This window comes from Lissotriton helveticus, chromosome 10 (assembly GCF_964261635.1).
Source record: "Lissotriton helveticus chromosome 10, aLisHel1.1, whole genome shotgun sequence".
NCBI classification, from domain to species: Eukaryota; Metazoa; Chordata; class Amphibia; order Caudata; family Salamandridae; genus Lissotriton; species Lissotriton helveticus.
In genome coordinates, this window is record NC_136071.1 from 366,090,289 (window position 1) to 366,116,082 (window position 25,794).

A 25,794-nucleotide genomic window follows, 5' to 3' on the forward strand; every position below is an offset into this window, starting at 1 on the left:
TTTCTAGATCCTCGCTTCTACCGAGGCACAAAATGGCTGCCAACACTTCATGGTTTCGAATGTTGACAACCACTTGACAGCTAATTAGCATTCAGGGCGTGATCAGAACGGTGCGCTTAGGGTGCGCGCAAGATGCGCGGATCTACCGAGGCCATTGATATATATGTACTTTCAATTGTAATTTTCTCAGAAACTACTTAACAGATTTACACCATTTAAGCAAAAGGCATGAGTCTGAACTGAGGACTACCTCTTTCGCAAACTTGGTATAATTCCGTTCAGCCGTTCGGGCTGTAGCCGCAATGAACGGTCCCCTGGGAAAATTGCATGGGGAAAACACGTTTTCGGACCTCCTTTTTTCTCAGCCCCAACTTCAAATGCAATATTTTAGACCCCAGGTTTTGTCCTTCACAGGTAGCTAATTTTTAAACATGCACAAGAGTCCGTGCTTCATTTTTATTTCTTGTACGGGTGATCCATGCACCCAGCGCACATTTCTCTGGTTTTTTTATTTAAAAAAGCATTTTGGGGCCCTGGGGGTCCTTGTAGGACCCCCTAAGCAGGTCTTGAGGGTCAACATATTTCCTACCTACCCCCTTTATACCTTTTGAACACTTTTCCACTAATTTCTAAATCCTCGCTTCTACCGAGGCACAAAATGGCTTCCAACACTTCCTGGTTTCGAATGTTGACAACCACCTGACAGCAAAACAAACAAGATGATGGATGGAATGTTGCACAATGGCAAAACATTCACCCCAGTCACAGATCTGGGTTTAATCCATCGTTATTTTGCTCACCAAGCCAGCCCAGTTCGGGCATGGCCATACGCAAATCAGTCTTGATCCTGTGCCTCATGGGAACAGTCCAGCCCGAACTGCCAAGCCATTTCCCCCCTGGACCGGAATCAAGGATCCTAGGACCGGTTTATGGCGCCAGGGGGCTGCTTTGCAGAGATGTGTAAAAAGGGGCGTGGCCTCATTACACCTCTCTGCAACGCAGCCCCCTGGCGTATACTGAAGGTTCCTGGTGGGCTAGTTGGCCCCCAGGGACCCCCAGTATGCAAGGGGACTTAATCCCCCAACTTAGAACGCACTACGGGCGTGTTTGCACAATGGTGAAGGTAGAGGCGGGGCTAGAGGTGATATGTGTGCAAACATGTCCTGTGACGCGTTTTACGTTGGGGAATTAATTCTTCTTCAATCCAGAGGTCCCCTAGGGGCCAACTAGTCTAACAGGTACCTCGAGTAAGCGCCACGGAGCTGCGTTGCTGAGTGTTGTAAAAAGTGGGCGTGCCCTCTGAACACCTCTCTGCAACTCAGCTCCCTGGCACATACTGGTGGTACCTGGTGGGCTAGTTGGCCCACAGGGGACCAGAGGATTGAAGAAGAATTAATTCCCCAACTTACAACGCGCCACAGGGCATGTTTGCACACATGCCACCTCAGGCCCCGCCCCCTTCCTTCACTATTGAGCGAAATATTCCTCTAAAATCAGCCGAACTACGAATTCTGATTTACTCACCTGTTATCAGGAGAGACCTCAGGGGTGCATCTTTCAGCCCACTACTGATCCTGAAAAGTAATTCTTATCGTAGTTACAGTAACTTGAATTTCCTTCCATAGGCTAACATTGACTGGTTTCACTTTGAATTTTTTTTCAAGTGTGCAGTTTTGGAAGTTTAAAAAATTCCTCAAAAATCAGCCGAACTACGAATTCCGATTTACTCACCTGTTATCAGGAGAGACCTCAGTGGTGCATCTTTCAGCCCACTACTGATTCTGAATAGTAATTCTAATCGTAGTTACAGTAACTTGAATTTCCTTCCATAGGCTAACATTGACTGGTTTCTCTTAGAATTTTTTTAAGTGTGGAGTTTTGGAAGTTTAAAAAATTCCTCAAAAATCAGCCGAACTATGAATTCCGATTTACTCACCTGTTATCAGGAGAGATCTTATTGGTGCATCTTTCAGCCCACTACTGAACCAGAATAGTAATTCTAATCGTAGTTACAGTAACTTGAATTTCCTTCCATAGGCTAACATTGACTGGTTTCACTTGGAAAAACTTTTAAGTGTGGAGTTTTGGAAGTTTAAAAAATTCCTCAAAAATCAGCCGAACTACGAATTCCGATTTACTCACCTGTTATCTGGAGAGACCTCAGTGCTGCATCTTTCAGCCCACTACTGATCCTGAATAGTAAGTTACAGTAACTTGAGTTTCCTTCCATAGGCTAACATTGACTGGTTTCCCTTGGAAATTTTTCTAAGTGTGGAGTTTTGGAAGTTTAAAAATTCCTCAAAAATCAGCCGAATTACGAATTCCGATTTACTCACCTGTTATCAGGAGAGACCTCAGTGGTGCATCTTTCAGCCCACTACTGATCCTGAATAGTAATTCTAATCGTAGTTCCCGTAACTTGAATTTCCTTCCATAGGCTAACATTGACTGGTTTCACTTGGAAATTTTTTCAAGTGTGGAGTTTTGGAAGTTTAAAAAATTCCTCAAAAATCAGCCGAACAACGAATTCCGATTTACTCACCTGTTATCTGGAGAGACCTCAGTGCTGCATCTTTCAGCTCACTACTGTTCCTGAAAAGTAAATTTAACTGTACTTACCAGTAACTTGGATTTCCATCCATAGGATAGCATTGCCTGCTGTATAAAATATATATAAATCAAAAAAATATAAAATCAAAAAAATATATATACAATTTTAATATTTTTGAAACATTTTTTTTCAATTTATTTTAAAAATATGTAATGTAATTTAAAAAATAATTTATCTAAAAATAAATACTTTAAAACAATGTAGTAAATCAGTATAGAAAAAAAATTACAATTAATACATTTAAAAATTATCATTTACAAAACCTTTGAAATTCACTGAACAAACCATAGGTTTCAGCCACGTTATAGTTAGGAATTAGCATTTAAAAACCTTAGAAATTCACTGAAAAAACCATAGGTTTCACACATTTTATAGTTGGCTGGACATTTCGCTCATACAAAACCATTGAAATTCCCCTGTTATAGTTAGTTCAGCTAACTATAACTCACGCGCCCGCAATGCACTGCTGATCACGTCACATATTACATCACTCATGACATGGTCAGTGACATCACTCATGACATCACTGATGACACCTCAAATGACATCACTTATGACATCACTGATGACATCATCCTTGTGAAAGAGTGGCAGACCTCCTCTCAGTGTAATATAATCCTTGATGCACACATTTAAAAATAGAAACTAAAATTTTCAAAAAAATGGAGATACCAATACCAGTTAGAACAACCTATTCAGTAATTCCAAAATCTACATACACATCCACTCATTCACCAACAGTTCTATATAGTCACTCATATATGTACTCACTCATCATATGTACTCATACACCTATACATCCTGTTACACACCGACACTCATCCATAGAGTTACTCACACACATACTTACACATGCAAATAAACTATCAAAAATCCATCTATTTGCATATACAGCTATACACACACACAACTACACTAACTTTTACAGAAACGTACACATACTTACTCTCTTAAACAATCACTTATAGAAACACATATTTATACTAGAACTCGTCCAATCTCTCACTCTCACATAAAATCACTTATATACATCAATACTCACATATACTAGATTAAAACATATGTAGTTACTCATAAAGATACTATTGAGACAGTCATTCACTCACTAACACACCCATACACACACTCATTCACTCATGCAGTACTGCACACATGCTGTCTTCAAAACACATACAAACAGTAAGTCACTCATTCATGCATCTATACACTAAGTAATATCCCCCACCAAACCATACAGACACTCATACTGATACTCAAAACACAAACTAATAACCCATGTACACACTCATGTAGCTACTCACCAACCCATGCAGACACTTATAGACAAAGTGAGACACTGATACAGATATTTACATATTTAAACATTACTCGCTAATACATGTATTCACTAAGATACACTTAATAAGTCAGTTATGCAATCATTTTTACATAAAAAACATCCAATCAGACACTTATTTACCCATTTATTCTTCCATCGACCTTTAGGTATACATATATAAAAAATATTTATTTTTCAGAAAGACACACATTCACTGGATGATGTCATCAGTGATGTCATTTGAAATGTCATCAGTGATGTCATGAGTGATGTCACTGACCATGTCATGAGTGATATAATATGTGATGTCATCAGCAGTGGATTGCGGGCGCGCGAGTTATAGTTAGCTGAACTAACTATAACGGGGGAATTTTCATGGTTTTGTATGAGTGAAATGTCCAGCTAACTATAACATGTGTGAAACCTATGGTTTTTTCAGTGGATATATATATATATATATATATATATATATATATATATATATATATATATATATATATATATATCCACAAGGCAAATTACTCCTTCCGGACCCCCGATGACCCAAGAAGGGTGGCGTGTACGCCGGCGGAGTCAACCGGCAATTCAATGACTTCGTACCAGTTTCCACAATATCACACGCTCTCAGGACATAAAGACGTAGCCTCCAAATACAAGAAAAGTGTTGTTTAATTCACAACGCGATTGGCCATAACACTGGCTTGATCACGTTCTGTTTGTCTCAGTTTTTGGCGTCTGTCACGACCTCTCTCATTTGGCATTACCATGAAGATTCCATAGTATGACATAGCTCTCCAATTGCTTCCTTGGCATGATGCCATGTGCTTGGCTGTGGCATACGACATATCTTTGTTCTTTACTGCCCTTATGTGTTCCAGTATTCTTTTTTTGAGCATACATGTAGTGCTCCCGATATATTTCTTATTACATTCACATTCAATGATGTACACCACATGTGTGAATGTGCATGTTATTTTTTCTTGTATTGCCATCGTTTTCCCATTGGGTTCAACAATGTTGTCATACTATTGAATCTTCATGGTAACGCCAAATGAGAGAGGTGGTGACAGGTGCAAAAAACGGAGACAAACAGAATCGCGTCTAATCATCAGGTTAAAAACCAAGACGCCAAGAGGGATGAACAGCGATGAAGAGCTCTATGTGCATCTCAAATGATGATCACACAGCAACATGACAGTCAATACTATCTCAGCCAATTGGTCTCTAACTAAATTGAAAAGGGTACTACAGCCTTCACACCGATTGTAACATCACGGAATTAGCAAACAGAGAGTGAAGCGTCAACTGTATGGAACAGTCTATATCAACAGAACCTTAAAAATCAATGAGGAAATTTCAAGGATTGAAAACGGATAAAAAATGAACATCCTCAAAAATGGGGGAAATAAACCCAAACAGAGGCACTAATTCCGTGGCTGTTACAAAACTGAAAGAACTGAGCCACAGTACGGCGGAATTGAATGGAAGAGGGACCTGGGTGCATAACGCTGCACGACATATCCCAGAATGCCATATACAAGCACAGGCGAAGTGAATGTGAAAACGAGACTGCCAAATACATTAATCGGGTACTAACCAGGGGTACACCACAGAAGAACTGAATTGCTGCATAAATTCCTTCATGTATATAGAAATATTAACCAATGATTGTCTTTACAATTGTAAATACATTGGCATTAACGTATGAAAACTACATATCCCATAATGCCCCCTTATGGCAAAAATGGGATATAAAGTAAAAATAAACGATGGCTCACTTACCGTGAACAAGCTGCTGTAGGCTGAAACGTGTTGGTCGAGCAAGAAGTGAAAAATAAATTCAAGGTTACAAACCCCCGTCTGGAGTGCCGCGTCCTTGGAGTAAAATAAATATATATATATATATATATATATATATATATATATATATATATATATATATATATCCAATCCCATGGGGCGCTCTACGTACTCTTTGTGGGACATTGCCACTGTACCTGCACGTGGTCGCCAGCCGCTATCACCCCGCTGCCGGTCTCCTGTTGCCGGTCTCCCTCCTGCCGCCGCAGCTCCCTGCCATCAGCGTGGCCACAGTTAGGAGGGGGACTACAGTTTCCGGGAGCACCCGCAGCGGAAGCCACCACCGCCCATCCTGCGCCTGGAGGCGCTAAAAACAGAGCAGAGGGGCGTGGCCAAGATGGCAGGCGGAGTAGGACGCATTTCTCGGTCCCTTCGGCACCGCAAGAGTATAAGCTTTGTTTATCACCCTGTTCGGTGCCCATCGGCGTTGGCAAGGCCGATTTGGCATCCCTGAGAGCTGCCTGGCATTGATTTGTGCCCTCATTTTGCAGGTTGGAACGCTCGTGGCGGAGCGGCGTGGTGCGGCCTACACGAGACGCGGACCAGGGTGGCGCCGGTCCCCTGCATCGGGTGACGCCGGCGTAGTGAAGACGGGCTGCCTGAGGCTCCGACACTGCCCTCGCAGGTGTGAGGGGGCCGGGTCTTCAAGCGATTCCTGATCGGACAGCTGTGGGCGCTGCTGCCGGCCCCGCCGATTGAGACCTGCAGGCCCCATGTGTCAGGAATCAAGAACCAGGCGCCCAAGGGTCCACAGGAGTGAAGAGAAATCCCCTTAACCTCTAAAAAACAACCACAGGAATGATGTGTAACATGCACTCCTATGGGCTGTTCTCTAAAAGTATGGGGGAAAATTCCAAGGAGTGTCCACCACTCTCCCCATACGTGGGGCGGAATCACAGGAGGGAAACAGGTCTGTCTGGTCGCAAGACGCTGCAAGGAAACAATATGAGGATACCAATACACTTTGCTATACAAGTCACCCAGAAATACACTGACATGTGATTAGCATTGCATTACACTTACCCCAGGTATGTCCCGGAATGTCCTTGAAGAGAGAAGTGGGTAAGATACTGGACTCGGGAAGACAGGAGTCCTGATGCACTGGGAGGGGCTACTCCATATCGCACTCACACGACATACAACCATTCAGACCAAAAAGAAACTGCTAAAGAAATAATAAGAAGTTTAACAAAGGAATTTGAGGAGCAATGGCCGGCTCTTCTGGGGCAACGAAGAGCAGAGCATCTACTCTCTCAAGAGAGGCGAAGCCCGCCCCGGGACCAAGCCCCAGGCGGAGCAACACTCTCTCAATCAGGGATGAGGAAAATATAGGGGAAAGTCGACTCCTCGAGCCGTTCACAAGAGGTGCGGTAAGACTCAGCACACCAAATGCATGGAAAACAAACTTCGGCTTCCAAGCCGAGACGTGCACCGAGCGGGCGGAAATGCTCAGCACACCAAAATGCGGGGAAAACAAACTTTGGCTTCCAAGCCGAGACGTGCACCGAGCGGTGCGTTAAGAAAAAGGAACCGGCTTTCCTCGTGAGCCGGGGGCGTGCAATAAGGTAGGCGGGGAAGTCCGCGCTGGGATAAGTATCTCCGCAAACTCCCCAAAAGCAATCTTCGGAGAGCGGAGGATTCGGGCTGGAACAAGAAAACAAGCGACACGCTAGGGGTAATGGCGTTCGCAACAAGCAGGAACAAGAAAGGGGGCGTGGTCACGGCAGTAAGCCAAGCGTCGGCTTACAGGTAGAGCGTCCCTTTACGTGACTCAGGGATCGTCTCTAAAGAGCATACTCTGTGTACTCTATGGGGGAACGTGGTAAAAGAGACATGGGGGTTTGCTTCTAACCACATGTCAGTGTCGAGCCCTCTTTGCTATCCTCAAACCCCTAACACCATGAGTGCTGAGCGGGCATAGAGAGGTGGAGTCCTCCGGTGCCCCCGGGGAATCTGGGCCGGAGATACCCTGGTGCTGGAGTGCGGAGAGGTGCCCGGCCCCCACAGGAGTGGGAGAGACAGCCCAGCTTCGGCGTTCTTGGTGGCTGTCCTGACCTGCATGCACTCGGGCAGAGATCTACTACGACAGCGGCAGCAGTGGTGAGATCCCCGCTGTGCGGGTGAGTCCTCCCTCGCTGCGGAGCCGAGCGCAGAAAGGCAGGTGAGAACAGCGGGGGTGGCCCCACAAGGTGCTTCGGACCTCGATCCGCACGTCGGTGGGCGGTGCTGACTTGGGGGGGGTTCAGGGGTCCGGGGGTGCGAGGCATAGCTACCGCTCAATTCTGCCCTGGGTGGGAGCAACCAGGGCCTGCTAGGTTCCACGCACCCTGGAGCCCCTTGGCCCCTGTTCCCGATAGACCCCCCGGGTCCTACACGACCCGCATTTCGGCAGGAGATTCACGGCTGTCTCTCAAGGGGACCACTGCTTGCCCCCTTTTCTCCGCTCGCCTGGGAGGCATCCCTGCTGCACAGAGGCCTTGGATCTGGCCCTCTTGCCTGACCCTGATTGGGACAGAACTTTCCTCGGCGCATTGGTCTGGCCGGGGCTGGGCTGTCTTATCTGGCTTCCCGGCCCAAGACGTGGTCCCCGGCCGCAGCGCGACTCGGCCGCAGGGACCCCTGAGTGGAGGAGGCCCCGCCGGAAGAACGTGCATCGGCGACCGGCGCGGGGGCGAGGGAGCAGTACTTGGCACAATAGATTAGTCCGGGGGGACAGAGCGTGTCGATACCTGAGCCCGAGGCCGCACGGGTGGGATAGCCCTGCAACTGTCACCGGGATGAACTACCAGGAAAGACAAAATGGCATCGGCCAGGCTCAAGAAGGACAAACCAGCAAAGGACACTGCTCAAAAAACTCCCATGCACCCGGCCTCAACGGGAATGGACAAATCCCCGCGCCGGGAGGATGGCGATGCTCCAGCGACAAAGACGTTCATGCTAGAACTGTTCGCGGCTATTAAAGAGGACATCACAGAACTGCGTTCCCAACTCGCGTCAGACATGAGAGACCTGCGAAGGGATGTAGACGGGGTGGGAGAGAGCGTTGCAACCCTGGAAGAGCATGATTTGGAGACCGCGGGAGACATTCAACGGTTGCAACTGGATGTGATCCGCCTCACGGAACAGAATCTTGACCTCCAAGCCCACGCCGAGGATTTGGAAAACAGATCCCGGCAGAACAACATCCGAATCAGGGCGGTCCCATGGAAAGGTGAAGGGACGGATCTGCGGGAGTATGTGGAGGCCCTCTTTAAGCATATCTTGCAGGTGGAAGAACCGCTGGAGATCAAGATGCACCAGGTGCACCGAGTGGGCCTGCCCCGGGGCCCCAAGGCCCCCCCCTCCAGACATTCTCGTGTGTGTTCATGATTTCCAGCTAAAAGAGAGAATACTGCGGCAGGCATGAGACGTCTCCCCCCTCCAGTTTAGGAATCATAGTCCGGTGTTATTCCAAGATCTAGCAGCCTCCACCTTGACTAAGCGGAGAAGCTTCAAGCCTGTCACGACTCATCTGAAGGAACAAGGGATCCCTTATTCATGGGGGCATCCGTTTCGACTCATCTTCAAGTGGAACTCCAAACTGGTCCAGGTCCGGTCTTTGGAAGAGGCTCTTTCCATGTTGAGTTTGGATAGTTCAGTTACCCCGTCTGAGGTCAGTGGCCCATCTCAAAGACGCCGCAGGTGCTCCGCGGAATAGCAATCAGTGGGCAAAAAAGCGACAGCGTCGAGGCCTGACCGGTCCTTAAGCCTGAAAGAGAGGGGAGATGCTGCGGCCACTGTGGCGTTGGTGACGGTGGCTCCTGGGGACGCTTAAATCGTCACAGCACTACTCGGGCCCGTACGGGGGGTTTTGTTTGCTGGGTGCCGGAGGAGACCAGGTGGAGATCACCCGTATCACCTTTTAACGTTCCCCCTTCTTCTCTTCACCAATCACCTTCGGATGATGGACAATAAGTATGTTCTGATTTGTTTGTTTACCTGTGTTTTCCTCTTGTGGGGTTCTGTTGGGGTGGGGGGTTGGGGGTGGGGTGGGGTGGGTGGGTTCCAGGTCCGGGGCTTCCTTGGTGCAGCACTGGGGACCTTTCCTTGCTATAGGTAGGGGGGGGTTGGCTTCGGAGGAGAGGTCCTTGGCTGGCATTTGATATGACCCACGGGGGGGTCTCACCACCCCGTATAATGCCCCATGCCCCCGACTGAATTAGGGGTCCTCACACTAAATGTGAGAGGGCTTAACAACCCGGTGAAACGAAAGGCAGTGCTCTCCTTGCTGGAGGCTTCTAAAGCGGACATTTGCCTGCTGCAGGAAACCCACCTTCTGCAGAAAGATTGCTCTAGGATGCGGTCTCGCTGCTTCCCACACCAATTCTATTCCTCTTCTCCCACTAAAACGGCAGGGGTGGCGATACTGGTGGCCCAGCGCTTCAGAGGGAAGGTCCTACAGAAAGGGGTAGAGCTGAAAGGGAGGCTGTTATCCTATAGATTCTCTCTAGAGGGGCAACCTTCACGATTTGTTCTGTCTATGCCCCAAACGAACATCAGGAAAGGTTCCTTCAAACAGCCCTCACTGAGGTCACCACATCCCCTGATCGACACATTCTGGTTGGCGGGGATCTGAATCTAGTGATGGACACCTTGCAGGACAGGTCTGGTCAGCGCTATTTGCAGGCTGGTGCCCTCTCCGATGAAGGACTGGCTAGATTGAAGGAATTGGGTATGGTAGACCTGTGGCGTGCTTTCATCCAGACAAGAGGGAATACACATACTACTCTCACTCACACAAAACTTATGCCCGCCTTGATTACTTTTTAGCTTCCTCTTCCATGCATGCGCTAGCTTCTGAGATTGCAATAGACGCCGCGGCCTTGTCTGACCACTCACCCATAGTGGCGGCTTTTTCCCTCCCGCCTTTGACTCGCACACCACGTTCCTGGAAACTGCGCGACACACTACTACACAGCACAGAGGTCGTGGAAAAAATCAAGAGGATTATCAAAGATTTCCTAATGCATAACAACACCGAGGACACCTCGCTGGCTACGCACTGGGCGGCCCTTAAAGCAGTTATCCGGGGCGAGCAGATCGCAGTTTCGGCGGCCGAGAACGCGGAAAGCGCGCGCAAACGAGAGGAGCTGTCACGGAGGACACGGGAACTTGAACACATGCACCAACGTACAAGGCACCGAGAATATGGCGGCAGCTGCGACCAGTTCGGCAGCAACTGGCAGCGCTCGACCAGGACCGGGCGGAGTATGCAGCGCTATGGGTGCGACATTTATATTACACTGGGGGGGACCGATGTGGCAGATTGCTGGGACGTGCGCTTTGGGAAGTACAGCAACGACAAACGGTTCAGGAAATCACAACACAGGAGGGGAGGGTGGTCGCCGAGGACTCGGACATCGCAGTGGCCTTCAGTGCCTTTTACACCTCCCTATACACGGGGTCGTCGCTGACCCTGCGGAGGGAGAGCGATTTCTGGCATCCATTCACCTCCCGTCCCTGACCATAGAACAGGCGGAGACGCTGAACCACCCTATTAGGCCTGAAGAGGTGAGTGCAGCCATCTCACGTCTCAAACTTGCTAAAGCTCTGGGTCCGGACGGCTTTTCCGCCATCTTTTATAAGACTCTCTGCCCGCAGGTGGCCCCGTTGCTGACCACCCTCTTTAACTCCTTTGTAGACCAAGGTTCAATTCCGGGGGACCTCCTCGAGGCCACCATCTCGGTCATCTCTAAACTGGGGAAAGACCACTCATGCTGCGAGGCCTACCGGCCCATCTCTTTACTCAACGTGGACCTTAAGCTCTACACTAGCATTTTGGCGACCCGACTCACGCCGTTGATGCCGGGTCTAATCGACCCGGATCAAGCGGGATTCATCCCTGAGCGCCAGACAGTGGACAACACAAAGAGAGCACTCCACCTCATAGAGAAGGCCACGAGGACAAAGGGTGATTACATGTTTCTTGCAATAGATGCCGAGAAAGAGCTTGACCGGGTCCACTGGCCCTATCTGGAGCAGGTGTTGGTGAAGGCGGGTCTGGGCGTCAAATTTCGCACATAATAATAATAATAAGGGTAGCTTGTAAAGCGCTTGGTTACGCCAAAGCGTGTCCCCGCGCTGCAACTGAAGAACTCGGAGCGAGGTGGATCCTTAACTGCTACTCCTTCCCCACAGCCACGGTCAAGGTTAATGGGTGCGTGTCTCCCCGTTTTCCCATAGAGCGCGGCACGAGACAGGGGTGCCCGCTGTCGCCCCTGCTCTTTGCCCTATACATGGAGCCATTGGCACAACTGATGCCGCTCAACCGGGAGGTGCACGGTATTACATTTGGGGCATATACACACACTATCAGCCTTTATGCTGACGACATCCTTCTGTCTCTGTCCTCCCCGAGCACCTCTTTGCCTGCCTGCGTTGAAAGTCTTGATGCCTTCGCCAGGGTGTTGGGGTTTAAGGTTAACATGGCCCAATCGGAGGCATTGGACCTCTCTTTGGACCCGCACACCCGGTCCCAACTACAAAGGTGCTTTCCGTTCCGTTGGTCCCAGACGTCCGTCCCTAGGCGTCCACCTAGCACCTACGCTGCTCGATACGGTCCGGGTCAATTATGCGCGCCTGCGTCTCCTTATCCGCAAAGAGCTGAGACGGTGGAAACATCTACCATTGTCGCGGTTGGGTAAAGTGGTGGCCGTAAAAATGACGGTTTTGCCGCAGATTCTTTATCTCTTTTGGGCCATCCCCCTGCGCCCTCCGGAAGGCTGGCTTCGTCAGACGCAAGCCGAACTGGCACAATTCATATGGAACGGCAGGAAGCCCAGAATGAAACTCAGGTTGGCTACGTTGCCTCCTGAAAAAGGGGGCTATGGGCTACCGGATCTTCTGTTGTACTACCAAGCGACCCAACTGCGAACGCTTGTGAGTGGAGCAGATGGGAGTCGGAGAAGCATTGGCTTTTCCAAGACCAGGCCATAGCGGGCCGCCCGCTGCAGGAGGTCCCCTTTCTCCGCAAGCAACATAGACCCCCTAACCTTTACGCTTCTTATATCATGAGGGTACTGCTGGAGGTGTGGGATAGCACCAATCTGAAACATGAGCTGACCACCTTCCCATCCCCGCTTACTCCCTTACTGGAGAACCCCGACTTCACTCCGGGACAGGATGTCACGGCCTACGGGAATTGGTGTCTTGCGGGATGTAGAGTTTTGTTCCACATGTTCAGCAGGGATGGGATCATGCCCTTCGAAACCTTCAAACAGGATTATGGCCTGCCGGAAACGGAACGCCTCCGGTATCTGCAGGCTCGGCATTGGGCGCTTAATAGTCAGGTGCGAGCAGGGGCCGATAGGCGTCTGCGCCCCTATGAGTATTGGTTGATCACAAGGACGGCGGATAAGCACCTCATCTCTGACCTTTACCGCATGCTATTAGATCGGTATTCCCGGGTGTACAATTCTTGCAGGGCTTGCTGGGAGCGGGAATTGGGACGCGCACTCAGCGCCAAAGACTGGGACGGTATCTACTACCGCGCACGCCACTCCGCCTATCACATGGGTTTGACTGATACTCTCACCAAAATTGTTTCCTACTGGTACTATGCCCCAGAAAGACTACGCAAAATGGATCACAGTCGAGAGGCGTCATGCTGGCGCGGCTGCAGGGAACGGGGGTCCTTGGTCCACCACCTCTGGGACTTTGTCCACCTCCAGGGTTATTGGAAGTCAGTCCTGGATGAAGTTGATTCCCATTTTGATACTGAAATCCCACGATTCCCCTCTTATGTCCTGTTGGGCCTGCCAAATCCTATAACATACCCGCTAAGGTCCCGCAGGGGCAGACTGATCACCATCGCTATTTGGTCCGCATTACAGAACATCATGTCGCTGTGGCGTACCACGCATACTCCTACGTTCCAGGGATGGCTTTATTGCTTATGGGCGGTCCTTGGCATCAAAAAACTATCACTGATCAAAGCGGGTGAGGGGGCCAAATATGCAGAACTGTGGCAGCCATTCCTTTCCCTATTAGCCACGGAATTTAGAGAAATCACGTGTCCTAGGTACCTGCGCCTACTGCGTTTGTCCCAGACTGAGGGCTGAGGAGTTGGATGGGTGACTCCCTTGGCTGGGGAGGTTCGGACCTGGAACTGGGGTGGGGGGTGGGGTGGGGGAGACGTTGGGTTAGGGAGGGGTGTGGGAGGGGACTGGGTGTTTTTCTTCTTTATAATTTTTGGTGTTCTACTTGCCTGACGCTGAGGCCTATATGGTGGCATTGATTATCCTATCAAATCGACATTAGAGGGTCACCTAAGAGACTCATGAGTAGGAGGTCCTTGGTGGGGTATGCAGAGTGGCTTTGGGGCATTGGGATTGGCGGTCCTGCGCCAGTCCCGTTCTTTGACACACAGCTCAGGGCTTGGAGGCTGGGGGCGGCGGATGTCGGGGGTAGCAGGGTGGGTGGTGCCCATGTAACTACTAGCGTCCATTGCGATGGAGGCACAGCGCCCTGAGCACGCACTTTCCCCTTCCCCTCCCCCTCCCCCTTCTCCCCTCTTTCCTATGTTTTCTGACGCGCCCGCAGTGATTCATTGATATGAGTACATAGAACCGCTTTACTGAGCCGGCCCGTTGGGTTGTAGGCACCCTTCTGTCTATGTCTGCTGTTTTGAGTATACCTAATAAAACAGATTTAATACTAAAAACAGAGCAGAGCCCCCGCGTCGCGGGATCGCGCGTGGGTCACGCCGGGACAAGGGCGGGACCGTCTGTGGCCGTCCGGGGCCGGCAGAGGCCGGGCTGGGCCACCCCTCTAAGCCCTGAGCGAGGTGAGTGCATAATAACATCATGGGGAAACACACAGCAATTACATCCATCCTGGGCCCCAGGAGTTCTTCAACTATCCCCTCCTCTTTTGAAAGCATGCTTGAAAATGCCTTCAATATGGTCACTACAGAGATTGAGAACACCGAGAGGAGACTGTCAATGGGCCAATTAGTATCCCATTTACACACGCCTGATGGCCCAGAGAAGGGTGGTTCCTCAGCCCCTTTGCCGCTATCACCGATTATAACAATTGTTAATTCGACTCATCTCAGTTCTGTGACTGACAACAATACAATTGACATCCCAGATTCCCAGCGGGACCCCGAAGTTAATACTAGTGCCACCAACCAGGCCTTAAATATAAAGAATGCAGGGGAGAATAGAAAGAGAGGTCCTTCAAAAATGTCCATTAACAAGAGGAAGCAACCTCCCTGAAATAAAACGCAACCAACTCCGTTGAGTATGTGGTCACGAGGAAAAACTGTAACAAACGGGGAGTCAGTCAGTACAACCATGCAACCAGATGACAGCACCGTAGATTTAACCTTAACGGGAGCTCCATTGAATTCCATCTGCACACAAACTGAGCCAATATCTGTAAATGGCATACAAGGAAGGCCAAATGAAAACTTAATTGACACCATAGTGGACTCTACTTTTAATCGTTTGAAAAGTCTAATGGAGAAACAGTTTAATCTTATTTTTAAACGTTTGGATAGATTGGAAAGCTTGGTGAAGAAAGAGGATGCCAAAAGAAAAGGGGTTACTATTATTGATCAAATTAGGGGTGAACGACTTTTGAAAGACATGGAGGGCCCTGTGGGTGGAAGTGTTAACTGTATTACATCTGGTTCTATTAATACATGTGAAAAGTGTGATGGCAAAAAGAACAGTCTGTCCTCTAATCCCACGCCTATTACCATGGTTAGCACGTTGCCTTTTTAAAAAGTATCTGTGGCCAATAGGCCTCCAAGTCATATTTCATCGCTCACAGCAGCCCCACCTGCTTTATCTGTGTCAGCCCCCACGAAATTGGTGTCAGATCCAAACATTAAGCTTATTTCTGATACACGGGTTAAAAAACATGCTGAGGCTGTTCTTCATTTGCCCCCATAAGCATGCCCTTATGTCATAATTCTAGCCGGAGTACCCCCCTGAAAGAAGATCAAAGTGAGTCCTGGAACCAACTTAAAAATAAGTGTCTTGCTTGGCTAACTAAGTATAAGGGGACGGGTATGGAGATTGCTAATGAAATCTTGATGGTGCGACGGGTGGGATGGGAAGGACCTTCAGTTAAGAACATCATGGGTGACTGTATAGTCGTGAACTTTAGGTATCCTTCCCTGGTGAAATGCAAATTAAAAGGCAATACCGACCACTTTAGCACTCCAACCGTCATAACCTCATTATCACTTGGCTTCTTTTATAGACCGTAGCAGAGAGTTCATAACCCAGCTACTTTGATACACTCTGTATATAACCGGTTCACTGTTCTGTCTGATTTAGAGAGACAGGACTGACTACCAAGCAAACCTTTGTTCAGTGCAGAAGGGCCCTTGGATGTACAAATGGTTAATCAGGTTGTGACTAAACCTAGGTCCACTGGTACTCCTCAAAAAGTTTGCCGGGTAGAATCGTTATTACCTTGTCCTGTCATTAGTGAATCCAGATTTTTAGATCAAAATTTAAATATGCTTAGCTGGAATATTGCCGGTCTAAAATCCAAATTGAATATAGTAGAGTGGACTAACTTGGTTAGTAACTTTGACATTTTAATGTTTCAAGAAACATGGTGCACTAGTGGCTTGCTTCTTGAGGGTTTTGCTTGCTACAATAATATTGTATCTAGACCTGATGTTGGCCGACCCAGTGGGGGACTATCCACATGGATAAAGATCCCTGCAGGAAGTAATATCAGACCCCTGGAGACAAATGATGGCAACTTTCAGGCTACAATCTATTCAAACGGGCTCACGCTATGTTTAATCAATTTTTATAATAATGATTTTACATAACTGCCCAATAGGAATTTTATCAATTTATTTGATTTAAATTGATAATTTGGTAGATGAACAGATGTATGGCAAATTGGATGGAATCTGTTTGGGGGGATTTTAATGCACATTTGCACAAAGGAATGGATAACCCTGCTGTTACATCTGCCCGGGTACTTCCGTGTAAAAGAGGGGAATAACTGCATAACCACCTATCCACTCGGGATTTAACCAAAGTTATGGATAAAGCTGGTTGTATGTTTGATAAAGATCCATTGCCTACCTTTAGAGGACGTGGTTGTTCATCGACCATTGAATATATTTTTATATCTTCCTCCCTCGAGAGCTGTTTAGTCAAGGCTGAAGTTTTATGCACTAGCTATAGTGACCACAATCCAATTCTGACAACTATTAGATTTTTTAATACATTTACAAAACGGAAAGAAATAGGGGCAAAGAACCTCGTAGCATCGACCGACAAACTTAAAGTGATTTGGAAGGGCATAGACAACAAGGCCCTACTTGCACGTACTATAAAATCTTATCCCCTAGTTGTGGAGACGTGCTTGTTAAGTAGATGCTCAGGCACAGAGATTATCCAGGCCTTTACCGGGTTATGCGCTGGTATTAAACACAAAATCTCTAAACCTGTCACGAACTCGAGTAAGAACCCTAGATGGTTCGATGGCACTTGCTCACGGGCAAACCGTGAACTTCGTGAAGCATTAGCTGGGGAACCCGGGGATAGGACTTTAGTTAGAGTTCTGAGAGAACGTTACAAGAAAGCAACTAAATTGCGCACAGAGGAGATATTGAAGGAGCGGTGGGATTCTCTTGCATGCACCGCTGCACTTAAAGATGTAACTGGGTTTTGGGGTGAGGTAAAAGCCAGGAGATCTATGGGATTAAACATCAACCAAATAAACTGTAATATAGAAAAGTACTAGGGGCCCAAATCTCATCGCCTACCTACATATGCCATAAAGAACTAAATTTCCCTTATGTGGAGGACTTTATTAAATCACGGCCAGCGTTATTCTGGCTAAAGATATGGCGAAACCCCGCTGCAATTTTAACACAGGAAATAATCATAGATTGCCTCAATTGCGACAGGGGTAGCTGTATACCTTGGCTCGGCGCAGTAAAGAAAAGCCTGGCCAGTGTGAAACTAGTACTGTGAGCTGCTCGAGTGACCGACGCCTCGGAGAATTTTCTCCACCATCGCGGACCAGTTAATCGCCTGGCCGCACTTCCTGATTCAGCGCTAATTCGAGACGCTGTAGGACGGCGACCCAGCCCACGAACTAACAGGTTCCATAAAGAAACAACCAAACCACGCTGCATTCTCTTTTCTCTGAAACAGACTTCTGCAAATCCTATGCAGATACCAAAAACTATGTAAAATACTGCCATAGGACCAGATGTTCCAAGTTATTAATCACAAGACCAGTTATTCTGCTGTCACCTCACCTTGAAACCCCTAAAGATTGGGCTTCACTAATTCGAGCTCCCCTACAGACTGTATCACCACACTCCATGGAACAATTTACCCATTAAGAATAAACGTGGTTGCCCCCCTCGAACTTTCTCATCTGAAGCCATTCCCATCTCAAGTCAACCGCTGGGTGTGGTATATAACTGTGTTCAGGCAACATTATTACACTTGTCCTGATGATGATCCCATGATATTTGAGCTGGGGATCGAAACGTCGACCTTAGAGTAGTTCATACATGTACTTCCCTGATACTATTGGTTGTATGAATGACTCCAGGATACACTGCTAAATGTATAACTTAAACCAGTGACCTGCAAGCTCACACTGTTTGCCTGATAAATTTTCTCCACTTAAATTTTCTCCACTTACCTTTACTTTCCCACCTTTTCCTCCCTTTAAGGCACAGGACTGTGCCCCAATGTAACCCTTATTTCTTGGGTTATTTGTTTGTATTTTTGATATTACAAATCAATTGAACCAATAAATATTCCTTGTCCGGCTGGTCAAGGAATTTTGAACTATATAGAGCTCCATTGTGATCTATATATATCCATTGTTCTCCCTATCTCTCGTATGCTCAGGACCACTTGTTGTTTTGAAAAATACTTGTTACCCATGGTCCGGAGCGATCTAATGGGTTCCCCTTGTCCCTTCCTGATCAGTGTGAAACTAGAGCATACTTTCCTCTTTCCCCTAGTTATAGACGGTATAAATTTAAAAATTGTGAGAGGGGCATTGTATGACTTATATCGCAAGGAAAGAAGAGATACGGAGCTCCGCAAAGCATCAATTATCAGATATACCCCCATTTTGGTGTTATCTGGCAATAAATATAATATGCCACAGGAATATCTCAGGAAAAGCATTGGGAGATGGAATAGGAGCTTGCTCTTTCGTCTCAGGGATGGGAGTATAAAATACTCACTTTGCTTTCCGATTGGTTTTAATAACAATTTAGAGAACCTGTCCTGTCCGTGTGGCATTGGTTGTAAACAAACATTGTTACATTTTCTATTTTTTTGCACATTTTATGTCAGATACACTAAACAGTATTTAATTCCTTATTTTAAGGTACATGCTATTACTGATTTTAATTTGGCATTTCGTGAAATATTGCTGTTAGGAAGCGATGATGTGATTTTCCGAGTAAGCTCATTTTTGCAATCTGTGGTATGCTCTCGAGCTTCCATGAATACACCGTAGAATATGTGATTTATCTGTAATTGCCTTTTTGCACTGATTAAGAGGACTTAATGGGCTTATGATTTCCGCCTTTTGCATCTAGTTCAAAGTCTTCGCATTGCAAATTTGCATAATGATACTGTTAGCTCTGTAGTTTAAACAATGTATATGTAGCATTTATTTGCACTTTATTGCTATTTTTTGCACATTTGGCCTCATGTCATTAATGACGCTCGATCTGAAATATCCAACCTGTTTTTATGTATGTGTTTATGCCGATTGTATATTTATGTCCTATTGGTGGTGATGATTTGTACTTTTATGGATATTTTATATCCGAATAAAGACCATTTGACTTGACTTGACTATATATATATATATATATATATATATATATATATATATATATATATATATATATATATATATATATATATAATTCTTACCTGTGAAATACTTACATTTTTGTTGTAAAGGCACGCGTGGGTAAGGCTCAAGCTATGTTAATGTTTGCGTGATAAAGGCATGCATGGTAAAGGCATATGTGTTGTTAAGAATGCCTGTTAGTGGTATTACGTGATAAAGGGCAGTTTGTAAAGACTGTTTCCCCCATGGAAGTGCAGTTGGTTTAAGTGAGACGGCACGTCGCCATGCTGGCAGGAAACAGACTTGATAAGTGGCACCACCGACACTAAGAATGAAGGTATAAGTACTGCTAGATCATGTATAAAGTATACCCAGCTGTTCTGATAAGGAGTATTCAATACAAAGAACCTGCCATGTTAGGGAAAAGGAGTCATCCAGTTGGCCAATCTGGGTTGATCCCGTTGTACTGAATGATGGGGCAGAAACTTCTTCAGGTTTGGTGTTTTTTCATGCGTTCGGAGTGAGCCCAATAAAGATACCACTGCTTAAGGATCATCGACTGTGATGGGGTTTGAGAGCATTCTGTAAACGATCATGCATTGGCTCCAGAGATGGGCAGCAAACAAACTAAGGGCAATGTAGTGTCCAGTTATGGTCTCCCTCACCACTAACAAAGCTGATTGCTCCATTGGTGTACTGAATAAGGCTAATGACTAGCGAAACTAGCGTTTCCTGTGCCCATCGTGGATTGACATGATATGAAACAAAATGAAGGAAAAGGGTGCCCATGGATTTCAAGAGATTTACTAAGATTAGGGTTCACCAGCTGCAGTGGGCAGTAACTTATAACTACATTGAAGAAATAGGATTCACCATTGACAGGTGGATATCAAACCGCAACTCCTACACCTGCTGACGAAATATTGCAGGGACCTTACATATTGCCTTTAGTCAGCCCTTTGTGACCAAATAGGGTAAGGGCTGTAGAGAACGAAAGCAAATATTAAATAATTGGCAGATAAGGGGAAATCAAACAATTCAGGATCAGCAGAATAAGACAGAGTGTTATATCAATGGAATTGAGAAGCCTTGGAGTACTGGGCAAGCAGACACATATGAGCATGAGGAATATGGAGGTAGAGAAGTCAGGCTCCAATGTAAAACAGTAGTTCAAGTTCAAAACTGTCTAAAGTATTTTAAGTTAAAATCTATTACGGCACATTTCAAACATGTTTCATATTTACACAATTTGCACAACAATACTCATGCTACTTAAAAACAACAATACTCATTTTGGTACTTTTTGATAGAAAGGAAAACGTTAGTTACAAAAAGAAGGAAACAAAAGCTGGGCTTCAAATTACAACTCCTAAGCTGCTAAAACATATCTGTTCAAGGGACTACCTACAGCTATTATTCACCAAATCCTGCAGCTGATAGTGGAGATAATCAATATTGAGTGAGCTCATAATGTGCACTGCAGTGGAACCATGAACTATATCAGAGTATGAAACAACTTGACCAAAATGTCCTCCTTCCTGCAGAAAGAGGAGATATTGAAGAAATTTAGAAGACAGGCCACTGTATTTCTTTAGGTGGGAGACATGGTTCTCTTGCAGAACTTGCTGAAAAATACCCTGTTAAAAAGAGAGGACATGAAGCCTGTGATGGAAGCCATACAGACAAATGAAAGATGATACCAATGGATTGCCCCACGTGGCCTTTAATGTCAAATGCACCAGTAACCATACCACATTACCATATGATGGAGAGCTTAAAGATAAGGATGTATCTGAGAAGCATTATGCATTGGGTTTGTCATAAAATGGCATAATTATTCAGCAGGCATATATATCCATAGAAAAGGAGCAGAGGCAGAGAACTCTAAGACAGAGGAAGTCAAGAGAGTGTATTAGGTTGCGCCGCTTGTGCTGATTTGTAGCGGCAGGTGTTTGTCCTACTGTGGAAAATTGGTGCGAATAGCACCATGCGCATTGCAAGAGGGCACTGCTTCTTTCTGCCACTTGAGTAGATTTTCTACTTTTGTGGCAGCTTCCTCAATGCGAACGGATGACTTCTCAATGCAAGTGTTCACCACCATCTGCAACCTCCCGCGGTGAGAAATCTAGCTGGGAGGTGGTCTAGTGTTGGTTTTTCCTCGCTTGTGCACACCAACATAATGTTGGCAAGTGCGAGCGAGGACAAAACTCTGCGCCGCTTTGTGGAGCAGAGTTTTTGAGAACCACGTGTGCTCCGTGGTGTGCGGAAAGCTGTTCAAACTCTGCAAACGGAGCAAAGTTCACTGCCCATGTCTATATAAAAGGTGAGTAGGACTGTGCATGAAAAAGAACGTTCACCTACTGGAATGGTATTAACTGTATGGAAAGTATGCACAGGCTGAGGTGCAGCACAATTATATTATAATAATGAACATAAACATCAGAATCTGAATAGGAATAGGAAGAGACAAACATTTTTGAATGAGGATTGTGTGGCGATGGTGGCATTTAAAGTAGCAAATATGAAAAACAATTCTGGCATTAATAATATGAAAATGTGTTGTCCATCTAAAGAAAAAGAAGACTTTTGCCCTTGTACCATTTCCTTCTCATACCCTGATCAATACCCACTACAAACAAGGTTTCCAAATAATTTAGAAAATGTCACCCAACTCATTTCATGATATAATTGTGAGCAGACTAAAACAAGCAGCACACAATCCACAATGTGCCCTTTACCAGTACACTTGCCAAGTAAATATATGTTGGTGTTCTTTACCAGTGCACTCTCCAAGTAAGATAATCTTGGTGTTGACATTATAGTACTGCACTGGGTGTGGGATTCACATTAGTGTAGAATAATCACAAGTAACTACCTTGTCACAAAGAAGATACCTTGTTTTCACAGCTCCTTATTAAATCCCCGCTATTAATCCTTCTGCCATTGACTCATTCGTCAGTCATCAGCATTAGCCTGTAGCACGTTTTGCTCTTCCCACACTCTGCACCAGATTCATTCTTTGCTTGCTTCTCCTCCATCATGTTGCTGAACGTTTACCTGTACATACAGTGAATGTATTTTCCAATGAAGTGGGTGCAAACTCTCTTTCACACAGAGCTCAAATTACCTCTTACCAGAGTACGTGTCTACAATGTCTTTTACACCTCATGATGTGCCTCTAAAACGCATCTCCTGTCACTCGTTTTCCCAGTGGACAGAATGTTCAGGCCTCACACTGTCTCAATGTCTCACATGGTCTCTCTTAGGAAAGAATCTGTGCAAATATGGTGGCCATTCCAAAAAGTATCAAGATCTGCCCTCTGTGGTTGCACTTGAATTGCCCTGTATTGCAATACAGCGAAGAATTCACAATCTCCACAATGCAGATCTCCAGAGATTTCCATGCAGCATTATGCAAATTTTAGTAAAATGTGTGCTAGTTTCAAAATTACAAAAGTGCTACTATAATATCTGAAGTTCAAATGTCCATATACAGTTTATGCTTTCACAATTGTATACATTTGTTATTTCTTAACAGATCAAACAGTGATAAACCTAAATGGTGTGGAATCAGAAGTGCGACTGGTCCTTGTGGGAATATCTGGAGCTGGCAAAAGCACATCGGCTAATACTATTATAGGTCAACAAAAGTTTAATTCCAGAGCCTTTTCAGGGACAGAGAAGACTTATATGAAAGAGACAATCAACTGGAGAGGGACGAATGTAGTAGTCATTGACACCCCGGGCATCTTTGATATGGAATGTTCTCCTGAACAGGTTATTCAAGAGGCCAGAACATGTTTCAGCTTCTCTACTCCGGGTCCCCACGCCATTGTGCTGGTGGTGAGGATCGGCCGATATACTGAGGAAGAGAAGAAAACCATTCAGAGAATCCAAGATACTTTTGGAGATCAAGCAGCGAGGTACATGGTGGTCTTGTTCACAAGAAAAGATGACTTGGAAGATGTGCCCATACAAGAATATGTTGGAACTTCAGACAGCGCAGAACTGAAGGGTCTCATTCAGAAATGTGGGAACCGGTACTGTGCCTTTAACAACAGAGCCTCCCCAGAAGAACGAAAGGCACATGCCACTGAGCTTCTCACCATGATTGGCAGGATGGTGAAGCAGAACAACTGGACCTGCTACACCAGGGAGATGTATGACCAAGCTGAGAACATCCACTTGGAGAAACTAGAGGAGCGACGAAGACAACATCGAAACCCACTTGAGATAGCGCAAGAAAAACTAAAGCAACAGTTTGAGGAGGGGTTAAAGAAGATGCAGGAAGAGGCAAATATAAGCCAGGAGGAACTAATGAAAGGTTATTTAAAGAAGAACAACACTAAACAATTTCATCATTAAAGATGGAAAGAAGATAATGACAACAGAGGAGATCTAGAAATCACGGTTCAAAGGAGTGAACCACTTACAGTGAAAGGAGAAAAACAAAGACAATCGTTTGAAGAGATGTTCAAGAAGAATTCAGAAATGAACAGTACACATTAAGTACTCATTAAATATCGAAGTCAGAATAGGCATTACACTACGGGGTCTCAGATTCTGGTGAATCACCACCCAGGTCTACAGAAAAAGAACCACGATAAAAGTAATTTATTGAACAGTTATGACGGAATTATAATATTTTAAAAGTTCAGGTAAAACCCACAGTGGATAAGAAATCGCCTGGTTTTAATGGCATATACAAATGTTGCAGACTGAGAGTTTTATCAACTATTTTTTACACTAGTCATGTTGTAGTGTACTGCACACTTCCAGGACTCTCGATCTTACTGTCATAGACCAGTGGTGCATATTGAATGTTTTTCAGCCATTTTATACTAGCTACGTAAGCACTGCACTGCATTTTTATTCTGTGTACCAACAGTTTTATTGGTGAACAACAATGATTTGTATTGAAAGTTCTATAACGTTGCAATGGTTTTAAGTAACTATGCAAAAATAAATAAACTTGAAACACAGAGGACAAGGAAGCCTGACTATCACGCAAAAGCATAAAACATCGACTGCAATTGGAAACTAATCTGTGTTCTGAAAAGCATCCAACAGCACTATTCAGCAGCACAGCAAATGAGCAAAGACATTTTAAAAGAGAATTCAGAATAATGTGAAAAAGTCTGCCAAATCTCAAGGACAGAACTGGCTGGACACAGAAGCAGAGCATTCAAAAAGAAAATAGTGATTTAATGATCATAAAACAAGAAATGGTGCAGTGAAGGGCTATGTGTGGTGCAAAAGGAATTTTTCTAAAATTATAGTGCAAAATTGATTATTTTTAGTTCATTGTAGCCATAGACAAGATTTGTATACATACTCAATACAGCTTGGATAATTTGGAGCAAATGCATTTCGTTTGATAACCTTTCCATTTGAAGGTAGTCTCTATTCTGACAACTGTTTTGTTTCTTAAAGTCTTTTAATCAATCCTGGCTTTATATCTTTTTTTTACGTGATTCCATAGGGAACAATCACTATAATGGAATTACTTTCTTGTGCCTGCCTTCTTAGAATTACATGCATAATGTCATACTGAACCGTATTTACATACCCCATTTCTCACTTATTTTCTATGTTACTTTATCAAAGGGTGCAACAGTGTTCTACCACGATATTGTGGGCCAGGTTTATCAAAGTTTTGCGCAACGAAATGCAGCAAATCCACTTGCTGTGGTGCACTGCGATGTGTGAAAAGGAGAGGGGCAGTAATGCACCATATTTATCAATGTATAGCACACTCCTGCTATCTGCCTGCACTGGTGCACAATCTGCTGCCTAGCGCCAATGCAGGCACCCTTGCGCCATTGTGCAAGGGTGCCTGTGTTACAGGCAGGTTTTTTTTTAGCATGAATGGAAACCTTCCTGCACATAAACAAGCGTCTTAAGGGTTTTCCTCTTTCTAAGTGTGCTGCAGAATGCAGCATACTTAGAAAGAGTAATCACTGAAGAGAAATAAAGATGTTTTGCCTCATTGTGCCTCACCTGGGAAGACGTAGCATTTTGATGCATTCCCAGGTTTAACAGGGTGGGTAAATCTGGAAATGTGTCAAAATCTATGGGTGGCTGAGTGGGAACACTCATGCTCTATCCATGGAATGCCTTCCCAAGGCAGAGAAATGCACGGCAG

The 25,794-nt window shown here is 45.6% G+C and overlaps 1 pseudogene across 1 annotated transcript in view; it reads left to right on the plus strand.

Moving 5' to 3' along the window:
• Window positions 1–25,094, plus strand: part of LOC144785210 (GTPase IMAP family member 4 pseudogene) — a 107,784-nt pseudogene extending 82,690 nt beyond the window's left edge. Inside the window, exon 3 of the transcript XR_013601810.1 lies at window positions 23,188–25,094. The product of XR_013601810.1 is annotated as a GTPase IMAP family member 4 pseudogene (transcript). The remainder of the gene's footprint in view (window positions 1–23,187) is intronic.
• Window positions 25,095–25,794: the final 700 nt, after the last annotated feature.